This window comes from Pinus tabuliformis, chromosome 2_1 (assembly GCF_031772625.1).
Source record: "Pinus tabuliformis cultivar Carrire ecotype Pingquan chromosome 2_1, CPIR1, whole genome shotgun sequence".
Classification (NCBI taxonomy): domain Eukaryota; kingdom Viridiplantae; phylum Streptophyta; class Pinopsida; order Pinales; family Pinaceae; genus Pinus; species Pinus tabuliformis.
The window spans coordinates 875629476-875637022 of record NC_142299.1 but is presented as its reverse complement, the minus strand read 5'-3'; positions in this window follow the sequence as shown (position 1 = coordinate 875637022).

Genomic DNA, 7547 nt, shown 5'->3' with positions numbered 1-7547 from the left:
CGATAGGGAAACTCGTTCTTGTCTAAAGACAAGTTTGTCGCTATTTAATCATTTTAACGAGTCTAACGACAAAGAAAACTCGGTCCTTTTTATTTTTAGAGAGTCTGAAAAGGTACGAAAAGTTAACTCCAAAATTCCTTTTTCGTCTTCTAATCCCTTAAGTCCGAAAAAGTATAAAACAATACAGAAGGGATGAATTTTCGATTTCTTTAACGAGCCGAACAAAACAAGCGCTCGATCTTTTTGTGTAATAATCCCTCAGGTCCAAAAAGATTAAAATCTAGAGGAGGGATAGCTCTTCTTGTCCTTTAACGAGCTGGAAGGCCAAAACTCGGCAAACTTTTCATATTTTACGAGTCAGTGAAAAGAGCTCAAAGAAGACTCGTCTTTTGAGGAACGAGTGATGAACAGGGATAGCAGCATATTCCAGGTACAGGTTGGAATTCTCCAATCACGGCAGTGTCACAAGGATGGCTAAGTGAAATCACTCTTCGCAGCTGTTCCTCAAAATGGGTAAACAAACATATGGAGGTGAACGATTGGCCAAATGAACGGATGGAGGTGATGGCATATAAACACGACCAAGGGCTTTTAATATGGCTTTCAAAGGTTACATTTCTCGAGGTTGTTTACCGGTTCATTTTTTCTGGATGAGCTTGAACTGTAGGGAAAGATTGCTCACAACTTGTGTTTATTTTTTAACAAGCATGAACTCTGTACAAAACTGCTCGATTCTTGCGTTTATTTTTTAACGAGCATGAACATTGCTAAAACTGCTCGATGATGCCCCCAGCATAATAATGCAGACGAGGCACATGCCCCCCAAGCTTCATTGCATTCAACTTTGTTGGTTGGAATGAAGGTTTACCATTGAGATCTGGAAAGGGGATCGTTTCATTTTTTAATGAGGTTGACATAGTAAAAGAACTATCCTCATTGCCCACTGTATTTACAGTACTCGATAGAAAATCGACTACTGAAGGATGATAAAGGTTATTTTGAGTATCTTCCCCACAACCCGGGGGAAGGGAACGATGGTGGGAATCATTCCATGGTGCCCCGTCAATTACCATTGATTGTACTATTCCTTTGTCGGTTCCATGCACTCGCGACCAAGGACTTAAAGGGGTGCCATATTCTCTAGACCTATCTATCCAAACGCTCGATGAGCGTTGATTTGGGGTTGCCCCCCAGGCCAAGAAAATTGATTGCTACAATACTTCCATTGGGCTTGGGGACAAAACCTTTGCATGATCCATGCTGATATCGTTTTCTGACATCTTTTGTGCGGAAGATATCATATTGCAGGTTCCTACTGTCGCCACTTCTCCCACAATGAACGTTGGTGGAAGGGTGAAAGTTCCCATTAATGTAGGATCTTTTAGTAGGCCTACTCTGATATTTTGAAACGAATGGTCGCTTCCATGGATCAGAGGAACGCTTCCTGTAACTTGTGAACCATTAGGGAGGAAATTTTGTTGGTCAATGATCGTAATCCCTCCTTGAAAGGGGAATGCGATTTTCCTAAAATAGGTCGACACAACAGCTTCCATGGCATAAATCCATGGTCTTCCCAGTAGGATGTTATAGTCAAGATTGCCATCGATGACTTCAACATCTATTTCTACTGTTTTGCCCCCTAGTTCAACTTTCAAGTTACTAAGGATACCGTAAGGGGTATATGTCCTTCCGTCGAATGCTTTTAATGTTGTCGATGATCGCGACAAGGTTGGAGATCCTAAAGTTTTCCAGCAACTCATCGACATAATACATGTCGATGCCCCCTCATCAATAATTGTTCGATGAACAGTTTTGTTGAGGGCTTTCACTTGGACGAGGAAAGCTAGTTGAGCTGGTAACTGAGGATCATATCCTTTGTGATCAAAGGATACAAGATTGGAATCTTTAGGATCCACCCCACCAATTGTTGATAACAATGCCTGCCTTTGGGATGGGCAATTTTGTAGTACTTCAAGAGTTGACATAGCAGACGGCGATTGCGCCAAATCTTCCACTATATTATAATGCTGTGCCGCTCTGGCACGAGGATTAAATGTCGACTTGTGTACTACTCCCTTTGGCGGTTTTATTGTTAATTCATGTGTGATGGGGGGTACAACTTCTGCCGAAGTTGTTGTCGAACTGCTAGGTTGATCTTTACCTTTATCGTTTGACACCTGTGGATTCCCGTAATCTTTGTTCCTTGTCGAAATCAAAGCATCATTCTGTTGCTTCGATATCGATAACATGAGCACTTGCGACGGTGAAGCATTTCCACTACCAACCAGATTTTTTCCTCGATCGGGAAACGGATCAGTTAACACAGCTGGAGTTTGCGAACTCTTTAAGAATCTTTTTAGATCAGCTTTGTATGGACATTCTCTCGTCCAGTGATCCTCATCACATATCTGACACCCATAAGGTGGTTTCCTATCTCGAGGAGGGCTTGAAGAAGTTTTTCGAGGAGATGACTCTCCTTGTTTCTTCTTCTTCCCTTTGTTTTGATTTTTCTTGCTTCCTGGTTGATTGGTTTCTTTGCCCTTATCTGTCGATACGGCATTTACTTCCGAAGCAAGAACTTCTTCATGCGCATTTTGATTCGAATCCTTACGGGCCTTCTTTTGATGGGTCCTTTTCGGATTCGTGTTTGCCGTGCCAATCACGCCATCGCCGGCATGAGAGTCACTATTTGATTTAGGAGGAGGAGGGATTGAAAACTCTGGTCTAGGGGCGTCTGGTATTTTGTCATAGAGCGTGCCGGACTGAGTATATACTAAGTCCAAGTATTGTGCACGAGCGATAACCTGCTCTTCTGTTACGACTCCCCCCTTTGCCACATCTTCCGTTATGGCCGGAAGTAATGACTTTATAAACCACTCAGCTAAAAGCTGATCAGGGACGTATGTTTTAACCATTCTTCGTCGACGTCGCCACTCATGTATATGATCTGATATATGAGTTGCGGTTGTCTGTTTGAAATTGGTCAATATCTCTGTTCCTGTTTCATACCTTATTGGTAATTGAAAGTGGGTTAAGAATGTCGTGGCAAGGGAGCTAAAATTATCGAACGAAGCCCTTGGCAATTCTATATACCATTTTGCCGCTAGACCTGTCAATGTCCTCTGAAAGAGGCGAAGCCTTATCGAATCATCATTTAAAGTGTTCGACGAACACCATAGATGAAATGTCATCACATGATTCGACGGGTCTTCGCCTGGATTTCCATTGAATTTAGGAATGTCGGATGGAAGTTTGTGTGGAATCACTGGCCACCAAGGGGCGTAAGCAATTGGATCGTTGGTTAACCGATGTAAATCAGGCAACTCTAAAGTCGCCACGAATGGTAACTGTTGATTCAAGTTAGGTGAAGCGTAACCAGGATACGATGGAATTGCCTGAACAGTTGGTCTTTGCATACCAGCATAATGGAGTTGATGTTGGTATGATTGATACGGTTGATGGACTTGACCACTATAAAGTGGTTGATTTTGACCATTTTGAATATATGGTTGTCCCGTATTCGCAAAGATTTGCTGTTCAGAACCCTGGTACACTTGTTGGAATTGCGGCTGTTGGTATTGCACTATCCACGGTTGCGACACCATGGGTTGTTGCGCTATACTAACCATTGGACCAAGATGTGGGGTAGTTGTACCCGATTGTACTTGTGTTGCCCCACCAGTAGGTGATTGTGGTTGGGTCGCAGGGTCAAGGGGCTGTTGCATGAGAACCTGAGAAATCTGAGGTTGACACACAACAGGCATTGTTTGAACTTGCGACACGGTCACAATAGCCGGTGTAGTTGGGATGTTTGTCACAGGTACACACTGTTGCATAGAATATACAACTCTTGGTGGCTGGGATAGCATAGGTACCCAACTACTCGTTGCAATTCCACCATAACTTGAATAAGGTTGAGAACTCCCGTATGGGTACCCTCCCGGAGGGGGTAATGAAAGGGCATACTGTCCCCCATACGGTAGCAATCCAGAACTCAAGGCAATTGATTGTCCTGGAGGACTGGATGGCCTAATTAGATTCCCAAAAGGGTCAATTTGATGAGTCTCACCATGAGAGTTACCGGACATTACTCCGGAACAAACAGGAACAGACCATACTGTCGAGATAGTCTCTTGGTGGACTCCTTCTAGCGATTGAGAGCTAGTTGGGACAGATGGTATGCCGGCGAACATTGTTGGATTTGCGGCAGGTAAATCTGCCGTCGCCGTGTCATTTGACATTTTTAGTCTATCCAATTGATCGCCTAGTGATTCTGCAGGAACTTCCACTGGTGATGGACAAACTTCTGTTGTAGCAGGAAATAGAGTGACCCCTACTCCAAATTGAATTGGAGTGGATACTTGCGGTTCCTCTATAATTTCCTCTATCGCAATCAGACCAGGTGGAAGAGGAAGACCGTCAGGTCCGTAAAAGATTTCCGGTGCCGAAGAAGGGGTTGGATCGACAGCGACAGATGTTTGAGGAACAAAACTCTCTGGACCGGTTACAGATGGAACTGGTTCAGTCATACAAGTATTTGCCCCCAGACTAGGATCAATATTACTGTCCCTCTGTGGCGGTTGAACTTCTTCTATGGAGGCAGGGTTTCCAGAAATGTTTGGAGTGACCAGAATCTCAGATGTTGTTGGAACACTTGTTCTAACTTTTAAAGGAGATTTTGAACTGGTTCGACGAGTTCGCTTTGCCCGGATTGTTTTCGATTTCGGAGACAAAGATGGTTGACTCGCAAGCCTCCGAGAACGACGGATATTCAATTGACTTTCTTCCACGATTGCGGATTACTCGATCAACTAAAATATAAAGGGGAAAATTTGTGTTTCCGATTTGAATGAATTTTATTAGACGCTTTTAAACATAACTTTGCTTTTTCATGTTTTAAGAGTCGAGAAAAAGCTAAAGATGACTCTAGTCTCCTTCGATGTATTAACGAGCCCGAAGTGACAAATGCTCGGTTGGACCTTTTCAGTTATAGAGTTTGAAAAAGGCCAAAAGAAACTGCTCTGCAGATCTAGGCAGAGGGTGTGCCAAACCTTTCGCGAAACCACAGAATACGTTTTACGGTACGGGTGGTCGATCTTCGTGAATGCTGTGTTCACTGCATCGCGATCAGTAGGGCGGCCGACACGGCTTCCTATGGATAAAGGATAATTGCCTATAGGGGTCTCCCAATATATACGCGACGGTACGTGGGAGCACAAGTCCGTATTAGTGCCACCGACTCTCAGGAGGAATCACCCACCTTCGTAGAGATCGACAGTCACTATGTTTAACGACGCCGGAACACGTCTCTACCTAGACCTCTGGATGTTTGCGTTATGTTACAATGCGTTGTTAGGTTCATTCAGTATATTTTAAGTTGATCTTTTTAAAGTTTGCCTTTCAAGGTTCACCACGAGATGTATATGAACAATTCCTAAATGCAGCCTAAGATGAGAAGCAAGCTTTTTCAAATCTTTTTGACTGATGAAAATCTTAACTACTGAGGGAGAAGAAAGGCAAATCTTTTCACACAGTTCATACAGCACAAACTAATGCACTTTCTCCTAAATCATCATGCAAACTTTTTCAAATGCAAAATGCACAATGCATGTATTTTCTTTTCCCTTTCTTAATGTTGATGTATTACAAAAAGAAAGTTGTTATATAATTTTGATTTCGATTTAAAGCGAAAACAAACAAGCTTGTCCAAAATCAAAAGACACCTTAAGATTCACTTGCTTAATCACTGGAAATGCATGAAATCAAACCATAATGATGAAAGTAAAATGACTAATCAGCTATGGACAGCAAACAAGCTAACTCTTTAGACCAGCAAAATGCCTAACACAGGTTCAGATCTAAGAGGCCAAAAGCAAGACTAGTTTACTCTTCGTTATGGGAAATTGTAAATGAGTAAGAAATACAAAGAACAAGTACAATTTTTTTATATAACAGAGGCAGAATGATGGCAAGTAATATTGGTTTCAGAACAGGTGCAAGACTGGTAACTAGCTGCCAAATCTATAGTGAAAACAGGCAAGAGAAAGGGAGGAAACCCCAACTGCACAAGGCAAAATTGGGCCAACGCAGGTGCTGCACAGCCAGTCTGGCTCTCAGCGCAGGTAGCCCCTTCGGGACCTGCGTTGCAAAGCAGGTAGCCTGTGTACTACCTGCTTTGGAAAACGAAAGTTGCGTTTTCTCAGTTTCCGGGTCACAATTTTCTCAAAAATGCACAGTTTTTGCTCAAATCAGAAGCAATCAGTCAAGCACACTCAAAGGGATGATTAGGAAGGTGAAAATCTATCACTAAGAGCTTACAAGGATCCTTGTAGATCAGCTCTTCAAATCATGAACTTGCTCAGAAATGAGCTAGAGTAGCTGCCCTCTACTTCGCTTTTGATATAGTCAAAAGCTTTTCGATTTGGTACTCTTTTGTTCAGGAAATGAATAGCAAAATACTACAAACACAATCAAACGGATACGTTCCCCAGTGGAGTCGCCAGTTTGTTGTAGGGAAAAGTATCCGACTCGGATGACCCTATCCCACTCTAAGGGTGACAGTTCCTTAGCAACAACTGTAAAACAAACTACTTAAGGTTTACTTCTTTATGAAAGCAAAAGAGAATGGAGAAAGCACTAACCGTTGCCTTGCGCTTAATGTCGAATCCAAACTCTTCTATTTGGCCGCTTGCTCCTAGCTCTTTGTTCTTCTGCTCGCCCAGCTACGATGAGATCCTGCAAAATAACAAAGAAGGAAACTACAAGAGGCATGCAATCATAACTGGTTCATGGATTAGTGTAAACCAAACATGCAATCATCACAATATATAATTGAAACAAGAGCACATAGAAGAACCTCAATAGCTTTTATTAATGAAGAAATAAAGGTTCTGAGAGTATTACAACCATTGAAGGCTCCAACCCAGCAACACCTCCCAGCAGAAAGAATTGCTCTTCTTCACCTCTCTCAAACAATCACCCATTAACTCAATAGTGAAACCAACAGCATATCATTACTTTGCACAAAATTCCAGCCCCTCTGAGCTCATAGGAGAGAGCTCAATATATAGATGAATTGAGAAAGGATGAGTCAGCTTGCAACTGATGTGTAGCTGCCTTGTGTCCTCTCTCTCTTCAGTTAATCTTTAGTTGATCTTCAGTTCTTGAGTCCACTTGGAGAACTTTGCTTCCACTTGGAGAAACAGAGCCTCTGACTCATCACAAGGCGAAATACCTGATCCAAGTGTCATTTTTGGAAGATTCCAAAGCAATGACTCACTGTGCCACTTGTCCCTTCTCGCTCAGCGCAGGTGGCCTTTGTCCCACTTGCTTTGCAACGCAGGTACACCATGGAGCAACTGAGTTTCAGCGCAGAAACCTAGTGGAGCACCTGCTTTGATTTCAGGATTGCTTGTTTTTGAGTGTTTTCAGGTGGAGAACTGATCTGAGAGCTGTTGGTTTGCTGACCTTGTTCCTCTAGGGGTAGGAACATCATGTTTAGGGAACTTTGGATCCCTTGGATTATTGACAATTCATGCTTGTTGCTG